This window comes from Macaca thibetana, chromosome 7 (genome assembly GCF_024542745.1).
Source record: "Macaca thibetana thibetana isolate TM-01 chromosome 7, ASM2454274v1, whole genome shotgun sequence".
Classification (NCBI taxonomy): Eukaryota; Metazoa; Chordata; class Mammalia; order Primates; family Cercopithecidae; genus Macaca; species Macaca thibetana.
Genome location: NC_065584.1, coordinates 120127892 through 120143618, shown reverse-complemented (window position 1 = coordinate 120143618; position 15727 = coordinate 120127892). Strand labels below are relative to the sequence as shown.

Genomic DNA, 15727 nt, shown 5'->3' with positions numbered 1-15727 from the left:
ACAGCATTTGGTGTGAAGAAAATTTTCGAACAATTAGAATATTCTGAAAATGAGGTATTAAGTTTCACTAGAGATATGCAAACCAAGATTGGTCAATAAGGGATGTTGTAGAGGAAATATATCCATTAGAAACTTAGATGATCTTGAAGGTTTTGACTAACTCTCAGAGTCCATGATTTTAGAGTCTAACCCAGTAGTTTTTAGTTTGCTACTATCAAATTAACGTTTTGTAGAATCCATTTTAACTCATCTTTCTTCCATGAAAAAAAAAACTGTAGTTGCTTCCTATTGTCTTCTAAAGTACGTTATGAAATGAGTGACTCACTTCTTCCTTTTAACTTACTAAAGTTTCTAATAAATAAAATCTCCTTGTTTATTTAATCAACTTCTTATAACTTTCACTCCTCCAGGCTTTAATTTTAGTTTCCCTCCAGAAAAAAAGACACTTTCAACCCCAAGTCTAAGGTTATTCCCTGAGTGGGAACTCCATTGGAACTAATGGAAGGCATGAGTGTTTTAATTCTTTTGGAGTTATGAACATTTACCTCGTACTAGATCACAGAATAAGGCCTGGGGTACTCTCATTCTTTAATTTCTATTATGTTTTTACTTCCCATTTATTTTAAAAATAACAACTTTAACATTCTCAAAAAAGTGAGAAGACTCTAGACTACTAATCTCTCTCTCTTTCTGAAGAAAAGAAAGAGAATTTATAGCTTTTAATGGTTGTGAAAACCAGGAAATAATAGAGAAATCATGCATTCTGCAGGAATTCTCCTGAGTGTATTAAATTAAGCTGACAGCATTGATAACGCTATTCATGTTGAAATAATTAGCAATTCTAAGGCTATTAATGGTGTATTGTATCACTGTTTTAGAATTGGTAGGATGAATGCAAAAACCTTTTGGTGACTTTTGCTCCTACTAAAATTTAATTAGCCTTAGTTACTGACCTCATGTTTTATGTAACAGTACACTCCAAAATGATCTCATAAAGAATTGAAGTTTTGGAAGAAAGTCATTCTTGTTTTAAAAACTAGCATCACATAAAAGTTCTCTGAGTGTTTTTTAACTACTTTTGCAAAGTATTCTTATAATTGCTAACATTACCTATGGGACTGACTGACTTTGAATTTAATTGAAGTAAAAATGCATCTCTTTGACAAGGTCACTTTTTAAAGTGGAGCTGCACTACTTTGCATTACGGTTCTGATTTTTTTCATTCTAAATTAACTATGATCTATAAAATTATCGATAAAGAATAATACCTTGGCCATCAAATATTAATAATGATTACAAGAGAGGAAAACTACCTTTAATGCACATAAAATTTATGGTTGGTAATGATCTCCACTAAATCTGCAAGACTGGGTCTGTACAGCGAAGAGTAGGCATGTAACAGGGCTCAATGGAAGGATCTAAGTCAGATCTTGCTCCCTAAGAGATTTGAGACTATGAAGTCTAACCTAGCTGAAATTAAACCAACCCTTAAAAACAAAACAAAACAGGAAGTACCACAAATGGTATGGCGGAGGTGGTGCCATTGAGGGTAGATGAGAAGTTAGCCCACCAGGAATTCCATGTGGCTTAAAGAGTTTTTAAAAATACCTTATTATTGCATGTTGTTCTGAAAGCACGTTATGGTAATGACTATTTTGTATTACTAGCTAATCATTTTTGACAATTTCCTAGATATTGGACTTTCTGCTCCTTCAGAAAGTTGCTACTAAATGTACCCTCCCAATTCCGAGAAAAAGGAAAAGTATGTTATAATCTTCCTTCTGGTAGGTCAGTTGGCCCAGAAGCTTACACTAAACTTCCTTTTGGTTCATGCTGGGCAAATGATGCACAAGAGCTCAATATGTTCAGAGTACAACGTTTGAGCTACGTGTGGTTCTTTAAGACTTATTTCAGGATACAAGTTTATTATGCCAGGAGATGCAGGGCATATAGTAGTGGTGGGGCTCTCTTTGTTCAGAGTATTTGCAAATATCAATTAAGGCAGGGATGGTATTCCAAGATGATTCACAAACTGACCATTGCAGTGTTAGCTTTAAGGAAAGAAGGAAGCAGCCTGGCGGGTTAGAAAGAGCATCAGACCAAGAGGTAAAAGAAAAAACAAACAAAATACTGGTTTTGAGATTCAACTATGTGCAAGATGCAAACAAGAACAATCACCAAATTCCTATGAGTTTCCTCAGTCATAACATGAAGTTAATATATATTGACTCCCAAATCAAGTGACTTAATAGGTATAAAATATATTTGAAATCCCAGGAGCTATACATATATAAGTTGCTGCTATTACTAAAGGTAACTCAATTTTACCATGTAAGACCATGTTCCTCATGTGGGACTCCCTGAACCAGGACATGTGGCCTACACAGACATACCCTTCTGGTTCTATCCCATCTTCACACAGAAGAGAGAGTTGTAAGAATTCTGTATGTAGCCAAGTAATTTATTGTGCCCATGATTTATATCATATTACAATCAATCAACAAATTCATATTGACTACCTGCTCTGTGTGGAACGGTATGTTTAGTCTTGTGGAATTTCAAAAAAAATTAATGAAAAAAGATATATCATTGAATTGAAAGTACTGAGCAGACACATGAACAAGATAAAGAATGCTTAGAAAAAAATATCAAGCCAAATGAAGTTATGTAGGTGTTGGTAGATGACTAAACTGTATCAATAAAGGAGACATTGTTGAGGAAGAAACTTTTAAAAGGTCCTAGGCCTAGAATAGCAGAGTGCAAGGGGTAAAGGTATTTTCAGAGAAAAATAGTGGTATGGTACAGCAAGGAGCTATTTCACGGCTTCCTTCAGTGGCCTGTTTAGTCTCGCAGTCATATATTCTCCCTTGCTTCTCCTCCAGACATTTGTCTAATAAATAACTATAGCTTTAGTACTGCAGAGATCAAATATATATCTGCTTTCTAGAACCATAAGTCCTAAAATAAAATTAAAGCGAAAACGGACTCTTATTAGAAAGATTTTAGAATCTCCCACATATGTATATCCAGTAAGAGAGGGCTTCCTGGAAAAGATGGATTTTCATGTAGAGAGTTTAAAAGGACACACATGTGCATTCCTAGCTGTTCCTTTTTCTTTGCAGAAGTACAGCAAGGTTTTCCTTTCTCTTTTTATTATAGATACAACAGTACAGCACTAGAGGCTGAGAATGTGAGTGTTATATGCTGTGAGACTTGCTGAGTGACCTTAGGCAAGTCACTTATCCAGCCAAGTCTCAGTACTTCCACTCAAAATAAGAATTTCATATGTTCTTCATATAGCACATTGAATTCTCATGAGGGAAAAAAGATGAATTCATAAAGATGAATTATTTGCTGCTGTTAAGATTCTCTTTTACAAAATTCAAAATATTTGTAAGAAAACTTTTCAGCCCTTGAGTACAAAATTTTCACAACACTTACTCTTTTCTATATTAACTGGAACTGAGCCATGAGAAAGTCCACTATGGATGAGAAAGGCTGAAAACGAGACTCAGCCCTTGTGAAACAGAAGACTCTCTCCCTAAGACATGCAATGCAATCCAACCAAGGAGGGGAGGATTACTCCACCTCATCATGGAGGACTGCTCTCATGCTTTTATTGAAAATTTTCTACATCCTCTACTAATTATTCCTAAATGTACATATAAATTAGCTACTCAATGAGAATATTTAAAATTGCCTTCCAGATTGGTCATGGTGGTTCATGTCTGTAATCTGCACACTTTGGGAGGCTGAGGCGGGCGGATCACCTGAGGCCGGGAGTTTGAGACCAGCCTGGCCAACATGGCAAAATTTCAACTCTACTAAAAGTACAAAAACTGGCCAGGCATGGTGGCACATGCCTGTAACCCCAGCTACTCAGGAAGCTGAGGCAGGAGAACTGCTTGAACCCAGGAGGTGGAGGTTGCAGTGAGCCGACATTGTGTCACTGCACTCCAGCCTGGGTGACAGGATGAGACAGCCTAAAAAATAAATAAATAAAAATAAATAAAATAAAATTGCCTTCCAATTATATTTCTGGACTTTAGCCTCTCAGACTGTTCAAGAAGAACACATAGAATTCCTTCAAAGAAAAACTAACTTCTCTGAGGTCTTTCCCATAGACTGATCAGGAAAGGTGACTTCTTTAGTGAGAGTATAATGTCATACAGCGTAGCTCAAGAAAATGTGGAAGAAGTTATCTGATCTGGAGGCCTACTTTTTTAAAAAGTAACATGCGAGTAAAAAATCATGAAGACTCAATATCCTCAACAATTCTACATGGGTTTTCAAAAATCAAAATGTACCTGTCATCAGTGTCATAGAATGGAATAAATGCTATTTTTTATTTTCTCACATGAATTTTAGATAACAACTTGAAAATGGATTCTTGAATTGACAGTGCCAGTAGTCAAATCCCATCTTCTAACCTTATCCCCAAACAAGGTCAGGGAAAGCTCTTGAAAGTGGCTTATTTTACATCATAGCCTCAGGTTAAGCCAAAATAATCCAGGAGGAGGAAAACAACAACCATAACAACAAAAAAATTCCCACAGTGAGCTACACACCCCAGATGCCCAGACTTTCCATGGGATCTTAAATGAGGGTCAGAGGTCAGTGCTAAGGAGCCTGGTGAAACAGTGAGAACCAAGATCCTGTTTCCATTTTAATGCCCTTCTGTTTATGTTTTGCGTTCTGCAGGGGAAAGGCCCAGACATTTCCACTTCCAGGGAGGCCAGAGAAAACTGCACTCGATATAGTAGTTTGACAGAAAAACAGGGGGTTTCATGGGGCTAAGGGTAACCTCAGTTCAAAAAATACAGAACTACCAAAAAGTACAGTTAGCTGAAAGTTCACATCCAACGCTGGCCTAAAATTAAAGTACCTTATGAAAATAAAGGCCATTGTTTTCAATCTGCCCCTTCACCTCTCCACCCACACACCTCCAGAGAAGGCTGCTTGTGTTTAAATTTAGCAGCAATGTGAGTTACATAATTGTCATGCGCCAGCTCAATGTCCCAGTCTCTCAATTTGTCATGCCTGACCTTCCTATCACACTCTGATAAACTTCATGCTATTACAGCTGCTTATTTTGTTTATCTTAGAGACTGAAATGATAGTTTATCATTAATTTAACTTTACCTACTTTCTTGGCCACTTACTTCAGTAAAAACTTGTTTTTCTTTCTACAAAAAAATTTTCTCCTGTGGGTAAAATGCTGGACCCTCTCCCACTAACCCTTAAACTGCCATCTCTTTCTCAGCTTCTGAACCTTTGGTGACCTTGGAAACTGATTCAAATCAATGCTTCATGTAGTTCCTGAGCTTATCACTTTTAGATAACTTTAACTTCTGGTTTCCAGGCAAGGCCTAAGTGGAAATCCTGAAACAACATAAGCATGTTCATTCTAGAGGGAAGTCCAGGGGGATTAGAAATGCCACAGTCTCTTCTATCCTGACCTTACCAAAGGTCTAGTTGGTACTGGCTGGAATTCAGGAGGAGTGCGCTTCCCTAACCATCTTGTGGCTGAACAGATGAGAGAAAATGACAGGACGGCCTCTCCCAGAAGAGACAAGGAATGTGGTTATTTGGTCTAGGTCTACTACTAAAAATGAAATAAGTCACAGGCCCTAATAGTTAGCAATTGCTAATAAAGTTTACTTTTACTGTGTGCCTAGTCAGCACAAGCCCTAAGATAGGCCCTTTATGTGGATCAGCTCCTTGAACGCCCCGCCAACAGTTCTATAAGGACTAGTTATTGCTGTTGTTAGCTATTGTTATTCTCCCCATTTTATGGATGAGAAAACTGAGGCTTAGGGTGATTAATCTTAAAGTTAAAAAACTAGAAATGGCTAGAGGCTGGTTTCAAATCCACTCTGATTTCAGAGCCAGCAGTATGTTCTCTTCACTATGACATTGTCCGTCACAATATGACCAGACGCCAGAATCATTTGAGGAATGCTGCTCCCCGTTTCCTCCACATTCTCTCCCACTTCCCAACAAGATTCTATTTCCAAAGGCAGGTTGGGTTGCAAGCATCTATACATTAAAAAACAAGTAGCCTGCCCAGGTGGTTCCAATACAAATCAGAGTTGGAACCACTGACTACTATAGATAATAATGTAGGTCAATAGATTTTGTGAACTCTGAAGCACTCTGTGAATGCTTTTACAATCAATAGGCTCCTTGTGGCAGAGACTTCATGTTACAGATCTTTGCATTATTTTTTCCACTCATTCATTGAACAAATATATTCCAGGAACAGCAAAGGCCTTTCATAAACATCAGAAAAGGTCTCTGGAGGCAACAGATCTTAAAGACAAGCTCTGTGATTCCCTATGATAATGTGCACACAGTGGGCATTCAAGTAGCAACTACTGAATTGTTGAAGAATGGTAAGATAGGAGGGCAATAACAAATGAAATATTTGTATGTATTGCTTTGCTTTAACCTTTTAATTGTTCTTTGGGTCAGACATGATCTTTGAGAATCACCCTTTTGGTGAGCTACTACACAAAAAGACCTTCTACTCTGCATTGACTCTGTCAGCACTATTACCCCAACCTCCTTTCTTTTCAATACTGAATATCTGTTTCTATTGGTTTGGAGCACAAACATAATGCTTCCTGCTCTTCAGTGAGGAAGATACTTTCAATTTTCTTTTATTGTACTGGTGATGAGTTTATACTCTTCACCCACACTTTCTGTGGGCCACTAAAATTCATGAAAAGTGATATTTCAGTTGGCTGTGTCCCTAAGTTCTCAAATTCCAGTTTGGTTTACCTCCAGTTTCCTGGTAGCCATACATCAAGCATTTCTGTTATAGTAGCCAAAAAAGCAAATGAAGAAACAAGATGTGTGTTTGTAATCCTAAAGGCATGGTTTGTATACTTAGAATTTTTTTATAAATTTTGTAAAATTTTTCTCTTTTTCTATGTTTGGTCTTGGTTTCTATGCCTGATAAATAGGAAATGCCTCAGCAGCAGTCATAAATTAATTCAGACTTTCAGACATGTAAACTGTTTCTACAAAAATAAAAATATACCCTATAAACTAACATATCTCAGAGTATATAGTTGAGGTGATTCAAAATATATTCTTTCATCAGACAAAATCTCACTTTAGTGATCAGCTCTATTAACTCATTTTCATAGCATCCTAGACTCATTTTTTTCCTAAAATGATTTAAAATATACACACATATCTTCTTAAAATGAAACAAACATGATTCCAATCTTTCTTCCCAACCCCCCAAATCCACCTTATAAGTTGCTTCTCTTTTAAAATATAACTGACTTCAGGAATTTGCCATGATTTTTCACATGAGTAAGAAAAGTAAGCAGGTATAATATTTGAAAGTAATCATTCAAAAGCAGCAAACATATTTAATATTAAACATTACCCCCCAAATTTAAGTCCTTCTTTGAGTGTCTAAAATAGGGGATACCCACTGGAATCCGATGTAGGATCTTTTGTTTAATTGGGAACATGGCCATGAATTTGGGAAAAGAGATCAGGCCAAGGTTTATTTACCCAGATCCTGCTCCTGTTCTAAGGGCCCTTGCAGTCCATGGATCAAGGGAAATGCATTGTTATCAAAGGAAATGGAGAGGAAGGGAGACCCAAATCATGTGGATAGTGAGCCTCCTCTCAAGAGCCTAAACTTGCCTCGTGAAGGGCACACTGGAAACCAAGTGAGGCTCGGCACTGTCTCTGGACCAGAGAACTAGAAATTGGGCCTAGAGTTTTCTCACTTTGTTTTGTGGTCAGACTATAAACAAAGATATTTTTATTACCTTCTGAACAATTTCCCTTTCTAAACACCATTTGTCAATCAAGTGTGGGCATGCAGAGGATGCTTGCAGGGCTGGGAAAGAAAACTTCCCAATAGATAATTGTGTAGCCGCCAACCCCAAATCCATGGCCTATTTTTGAGTATCCTCTACATACCAGACACTGGAAATTTAATGGAAAATAAGAAAGGCCGGGTGATGAAAGATAGCATCAAAAGACCTAAGATGAGGCTGGAAACTATGTCTCAAATAATAGCATAACATTAACTCAACCAAACTGTTCTACTAACTGCAATTATATCAGAATTTCTATTTTCTGGCTTCACTAGAATTGAAAATTAAATTTTAACAAAATAAAAAGAAACAGAAAGTCTACAAATTTATTTTACATTTGAATTTCCATTAACTGTATTTTATCTTTTTGTTGTTATTTTTTTTTAAGAGACGGTCAGCATGGATAGCTTCTAGAGGAAGTAGCCACTAAAATCAAACTTTCATTACCCTTATTCATGGCCCCACTGGAGCTAGATGTCGTAGGGATCTTTACAACCCACAGATGAGCACTTTACCATGAGATAAGTTTGTAAGAATAAAGTTTTGGGTATGGAACAAACTCTTTAAAAATAAGCCAGTGCCACCTTAAGCAAATACATGTTTTGAATAAACACCTCTGTTCTCTGGAGCCATGAGAAGCCTTTACGCCTTAATCATTTGAGATATCTTAGAGCTTGAGACGGTTTCTCCCTCATTGTCAAAGTGGTCCAAAGTGATCTTCTATCAAAACCATCTCTTTTTCAATCTTGTCTAAAAAGAATGGGTATTTCTTTTTTTTAAAAAGTCATCTTAATGAAGAGATAATTAAATTTGCCTTTTTTCCTAAGAAATATATTTCCTACACACTTAACCCCCTTATCCCATTAGAAAGTTACTACACTTTTACAAAAAGAAAAAAATAATAATAATAACATTGAATCTGAGGTCCCATGGGAACTGACCAGCTATAAACAGAGAAAACAGGATTTGACTCCTTTGGGGCAGTTTTAATACCAAATGTTCCTATTTGTGTTTGATTAATTGCTCTCAAGGTGGTTTTTAACTCTAGAAAATGCAGGCTTTATAAACTTCATCCCCAAGGATTCAAAGTTACTTGTTTCAGGAGTGTATGTAAAGATTCATCTTATTATTGTATCAATTGGGTCAAATTATAGCACTTCAGAAAGCATACATATGCTTTTCAAAGAGGGTAAGGAAAGGGGGCTCCTGAAAGTCTCTCAGATAGATAGCACAGTGAGAGGCAAACAGAACGCCCTTCTGTTTTCCATTAAAGTTATGTTCTGCACCAAGTTTGATTGCTAAACATCTGGCAGCCTTTTCTCCGATAACATAGCTCAATAGGGTGGACAGTGCTAAGCCTTTGAAGCTCCCCTTCTAACTCCTACGTGGTAGGTGAACAAGAGAGGAAAATAAGAACTCTAGATTTTTCCCTTCTATCAAAAGTGGCAAAAGAGGTTTATGGTCTTTCCTTATTATCTTCATTCTTGGAGGTTCCACTGTTCCCTATTCCTTGAATAGGATATAGGAGAAACTATGGGGAAACCACTAAAACGCTTTGCCCACCTCCACTGCCAAAAACTAAGCCTTCTGCCTTTTCATTCACTGCTGGGAAGGAACCAATATTCATGATCATGTCTTTAAATGCTTATATTGGCCGAAAGTATTTGGGGTAATATACAGTGAAAGAAAAAGTAGAAATAACCAAAGTGAGGAGGTCTGAAAGATTCTTCTATATCCTTTGGCTCTGATAATGAGATTATGCATCATTTGTTTTCTGACAATTCTTCCCTTCATTAAACCAGGCTATCATTTTCAACAACAACAAAAACTTATTTATGAAGCTGGAAGAAATTGTAAAGGTCACAGACCTAACTTTACATTTTACAGATGAAGGAACTCTGTCTCAAAGAGGCAAAGTGACTCACTCAATGAGACACATTTACATAAGAGTATGTGAGGGGATTCACAAGATGCATACAGCACAGTATTTTTTACAAATAAGGAAATGGTTGTTTATGAAAAGAAGTAGAAACAAAAACCTGTGATATTATCCCTAATGCGCTAGAGTCCTGTATAGATTACTAGAGATATGTTGGCTACAAGTTTACCTCTGAGATTCCTAGCAGCCAAGGCAAAGAAGAAAACTGATTTGTTACATGTTCACTATCCATTGATAAAAACGAATCAGTTTTACCTGGATTCTCAGTAAGAAGTTCCTGCATTACAATGTGACTTACGCCTAGGTAAATGTATGTCTATAATAGTGAATGTCATGGGGAACATGCTCCTTGAAGAAGTCTTAAGGCATAATCTATAGTAAGCTTCCTAGATACCAAAAGGATTCTATTTAGGTACATTGCTTTGAAGTTTAGATTATTCAGAGACGAAATTTGCATGAAGAAATGAAAGGTGTAGAGCTCTTTCAACGTACATTTATCAAGTATTTACTTTTTGCCAGACTGTATTCTCAATGCTTCATGTGCATAAATAAAATTCATCCTTAAAGCAACACTAAGAGATATATACTATGCCTTCCCATTTTACAAATGGGGAAAATAGGTACATGACCTGCCCAAGTACATGCAGCTATTGAGGGCTAGCTCCAAAGTCTGAGCTTAAAGCTACTATATGCCACCGACCAGTACTGTCAGAGGCCTTTGAACCAGAGCACCAGAACAGCTCCATCTTGAATTGGGGCTGGATAAAATGAGGCTGAAACCTATGGGGCTGCATTTCCAGATGATTAGGCATTCTAAGTCACAGGATGAGATAGGAGGTCAGCACAAGGTACAGGTCATAAAGACCTTGCTGATAAAACAGGTTGCAGTAAAGAAGCTGGCTAAAACCTACCATAACCAAGATGGCAATGAGAGTGACCTCTGGTCATCCTCATTGCTACCCTCCCAACAGTGCCATGATAGTTTACAAATGCCATGGCAACATCAGGAAGTTACCCTATATGGCATAACAAGGGGAGAAACCCTCAGTTCCAGGAATTGCCATCCCCTTCCCAGAAAACTCATGAATAATCCACCCCTTGTTTAGCATATCATCAAGAAACAACCATAAAAATGGGCAAGCAGCAGCCTATGCCACTGTTCTGCCTATGGGGTAGCCATTCTTTTATTCCTTTTCTTTCTTAATAAACTTGCTTTCACTTTATGGACTCACCTCGAATTCTTTCTTGCACAAGATCCAAGAACCCTCTCTTGGGGTCTAGATCCGGAGCCCTTTCTGGTAACAGGACCAGTACGGCTTGACTCCCTAGTAGGGCGTCTCTCTGTCTCATGTGTGTTATGTTCTTCCAACAGTTCTCAACCTCAAGATCTACTAATCAGCAATTATTGATACTAAAAAATATCTTTTTGGCGAATAGTGTTGTTTCTCCAACTTGTACACCAAACATAGCTGAAAGTTAACATTTTTAAGCCCTGGATCTACACTGAAGAGCAATCAATTTTCCAAACCAATTGTTACCAAAACCAATCAACCCTTAGAAATGCTGAAAAGGACAGTTTTCTTCTTATCGCTGTAGGAAAATAGAACAAGAAATGCAAGTCAAGTTCCAGGGCTCCCAGTGAAATAATTCACCATAGAAAAGGCTCCTGACACCACAGGGAAAAGCACTTCTGCTACCACTTTGAAATGTCCCTTAACCATGCTCTCCTACTTTGTAATGATTGCATGTTTTCCCTTTGGGCCTACTAAAGTATTTAATTGCAATTACACTCATTTACATAGCAGATGAGGCTAATTGCTGGTATTAGTTACCAAATGTATGCTTGTATTGTGAGGGTGAAAAAAATGCCCTACAGAAAAGAAAACGACTGTGCCTCTAATTAAGGAGTTATGAAGTCAGAATGAGCTGGTTCCAAGATGTAAATATGAAATTGAGGGCTTTCAGAACTCTATAATGGTTTTTTATTACTCCATCTCACTTCCTTGCTTATACACAATGTTTAGGGACTAAAGATAAATACAGTGCAATGTTCATAGTGCTGACCTGATTGCTAGGCATGTTCTCTCACACGTAGAGTGAAATAAACGCAGTTGTCTGGCAAACCCATGATAAATGGTGGGTTATGAGTACCTGGTCTTCATTTACTTCGCTATTCAATTGCTAATTCTGGTTCCACTTATTGCAAAAGCAATGTTGGCATCCTCAAATACACACAATTTGGTACTCAAATCTTGTTTTGTACATGCAGTGTAGAATAAACAAAGAAATCATAAAATGTACAAATGTTGGGGGGTGGGGGAAGACTAAAAAGTTAGAAACTTCTATGTTGTTTTGGTCTTGCTTGATTAATTTCTGGGTAGGTACTATAATGCCTAAAAAATGGAATTCTGCGGTGACTTACCTTGAGGAAACTTCCAATTTCATTGGGGAGACACTTTACACACTGGAAGCCATCTCCTTATATATAGTTCCCTATACATTTCATGCCTGGAAGAATTTAAGGCAGAATGGTAGCCAGCAATAAAAGATGGCAATAGTTAGTGCTAACTGTAACCAGTTCAGGCGGTCAGAGAGGCGAGCTGTCAGAAAGGACAAGAGGCCTTTGAGTAGGGCATCACAAGAGAATGTTTGCTTAACAAAAATCTGCAGTGAACCAGTAGTCCAACTCGCACAGCACTCCAGGTGCCGAGACTAACAAACTGGTGTTTAAGAGTTTTTGTCTCCCATGATGATTTTTCACCTGTAAATTTTATTTTCCAGTTTCTCATTCCTTTCTATTCTTTGTCCTGGATCCTTGCCACCACATCCTACACCTCCTCTTAGGTGAAACTATTTCTTTAAAAACAGAAAAAATAAACTTTTCAGGTTTTAAAATAGACTTGGTTAATTTTCTTTCTATGGAATGCTTAGTATATGGTGTAGTGTTCAGTTACCTACACAGGTCACTTCATGAAATGAGTCTGACTGTCAGCCAAGCTTCTGCCTCTCCCTTTTCTCTATGTTCAAAAAAAAAAAAAAAAGATGGGTGTTGGGGAACAAAAAATAAGGAAGTAAGGGGAAGACAAAGAGAACGGATGAAGAAAATCCTCCTGGCCACCAAAAAAAAAAAAATGCATTCCGTGGATGCCACGGCCTCACCCTCCTTAGTAAGCATTCTTTTGAAACACAGGCCTTTGGTAAACGAATCCCAGGTGGTACGATGACAGGGTCAGCAGAGCGTTATTTTTTAAACTTGTGTGAAAATTTATTTTGAGTTTTATCTCATTCTCTGGGCACTCAGGCAGTGCAATCACTAGGCTCTGGTGCCAAATGTAAACAGGACATCCTTTCAGATATCGAGGTCCAGCTGGCGAGAACACACACCCTCTGCTTTTTGCCCTGTTCGGGAAACCAACCCCAGTCCTTTCACAGAGAGATGCTGGAGCAGGGGAAACCTGCTCCCGCATGTGGGATGTAAACAGAATCCTTAAAAACATCTTTTTTATCGCTATTGTTTGCTGGGTCGCTTACCATCTCTTAATTCTTCTTACTCCACAGCAACACCTGCAGGCTAAAATTGTCACAAACTCCCCATGGCTGTGATTTGTCACCAAGTTTTACAATTACTTGGGATAGTTTATATCTTAGACCATGGGATCAGAGACTGTTAGGCTAGAAGGCATTTGAGGGTTCATCCAGCACAATTTTCTAATTTTGCAAATAATAATAGATGCTGAAGAGTGAAAAAGAGTATATAGCCCTGAGTAGCCCAATCTTCAGATGAATTCCTGCCCCATATACTCTTGGAAGTAGCTGGGCTATAAAGTAACAAAAAACATGAAGCCTAATCTGAAGGAGCTATATGTATATGCATATTTTTATCATTTATCTGTATAACACAACACCAGAAAAAGTAAAGCTAGTATACTAGCAAGAGCTCAGTGAGGTACAAGTTTCAAGTAATGTAGAGGTTTATAGTTTAAGGGCATCAGTGAGAAATAACTAGTCAGGAAATGCTTTAGGGAGGAGGTGAAATTCCCATAGTGCTCCCTCTTCCACACTGGCAAAGGGGAGGAAATACGCCCAGAAGTTTCAGAGTGGCTGACTCCAACTCTTGTTGATAAAAAATTTTTATCAATTTTTATCTCTACTGCCATTTTTATTTTTCTTTTTAACTTGTCTTCTCATTGTTTCCTACTCTGTTGTATCAATTCAGGGAGCCCTATTTCAAACTCTATAGGACTACTCTCAGATGTCTGCTCAACTCACCGACTCACCTCTCTGGAATTGCTCATAGGAGTAACTCCCCAGCTGGCTGGTATATCATTACCTCACTTCTCCACTCACCCTACTCAACTCCACTTCAAAGAGCTGATTTGATCAAGGATGAAAAGCTGATCCATGTTAAGGTCATCCACTTCTCCCAGGAATTTGAAATTCAATAATAACAGAGTTCCATTAGTTTTTACATTCAGTTGGAAGTACGGGGCTGGGTGCAGTGGCTCACACCTCTAATCCTAGCACTTTGGGAGGCCAAGGCAGGAGGATACTTATAGCTCAGGGGTTCGAGACGAGACCAGTCTGGGCAACATAGTGAGCCCTCATCTCTACAATCAAAAAATCCACCAGACGTGGTGGATACCTGTAGTCTCAGCTACTCAGGAGGCAGAGGCAGGAGGATCACTTGAGCCCAGGAGTTTCAGATTGCAGCGAGCTATGATTGCACCTCTGCACTGCAGCCTGGGTAGTAGAGTGAAACTCTGTCTCAAAAAATAAAATAAAATAAATGGAAGAATATCAAGTGCCTCAGAGACCTGAACGCCAGCCATGTGTACCAGAAGCAGAAAGAGTTGGAGAATGAGTACTTTCTGGCTTTCCTGACTTTCCTAGGACTATTTCAGTCTTTTCCAAGGACTAGTTACACTCCTGCCCTCAGGTACCTATCAATATCTCTATATTCCTATAATAAATTCTCAATATTTACTTAAGTAGCTTGAGTTGTTTTCTTTTACTGAAAACCAAGGAGTTTCAATTAAAACTCACATCCTGGGCTTGAATCTTTTCCCATTAATTCCATCTGGACATCTGTCTAATTCTAGAACTGCCCAAACCCAAGCATTAAGAGCAAGTTCGAACTAGTCCATTATTGTTTTCACCCTCACAGATCTGTCAAAGGACTAGCAAGGCCAAGTTCAAACCAGATTTAAGAACAGTTAACTAAAATCAGATTACTCTTAGCAGCTTCTCAAATATGCAGTAATTGAATATAAAGAAGTAATCATCGGGGTCTCCAGTACAGCCTAGCTCCTAGTGTATTGACTTATCAGAGCAATCTCACTTTAAATAAAACTTGAAATAATATTTTTATTCCATGCCTTTACACTCTCACATTTGTATAATTTAATATGGTAGTTTGCTTAAAAAATCAGTAAAACAAATATATGCTTATACAATAGTATAGTGTTATGATTTAAAATAAAACATTTACAAAAGAAGTTTGGCTTTATAATGAGATTTCTAAGTAAATCTGATTGGAAAATGAACTGGTTATGGTTAGAATTGATTTTGCTAATATCATGTTCAGGTTTGAAAAGAGGAGCACATCTCTTAGAAGATGGAAAATTTTCACTGGTCGATCAACACACACTGTAGTCAGGTGAACATGTCAAGAAAAACACTTTTAGAGACTTTGGTTCTTGCAAACAGATTGTTTTCTGAAGAATCACTAATTTCCTGTTCCTTCAAGAAGGTCACAGAGACTCTGAAGCATCACATCCCCCCTCCCATCCTGAGTACCAGTCCTCCCATCCATCCTCCATCATCATTGTTAAAACTGCCCAGGACCAAATCTAGGCTACATTGTGAAGCCGAGCTCTGTTTCAGTGTCCTCTCCCCAGGTAGGTTCTCAGAATCCCCATGCTACCTCTTCAGACCAGGAATC

The 15727-nt window shown here is 38.0% G+C and overlaps 1 long non-coding RNA gene across 3 annotated transcripts in view; it reads right to left on the bottom strand.

The window, feature by feature from the left end:
- Window positions 1-15727, bottom strand: part of LOC126958874 (uncharacterized) — a 309871-nt gene that overhangs the window by 144722 nt on the left and 149422 nt on the right. The gene's annotated exons all lie outside the window — the stretch shown is intronic.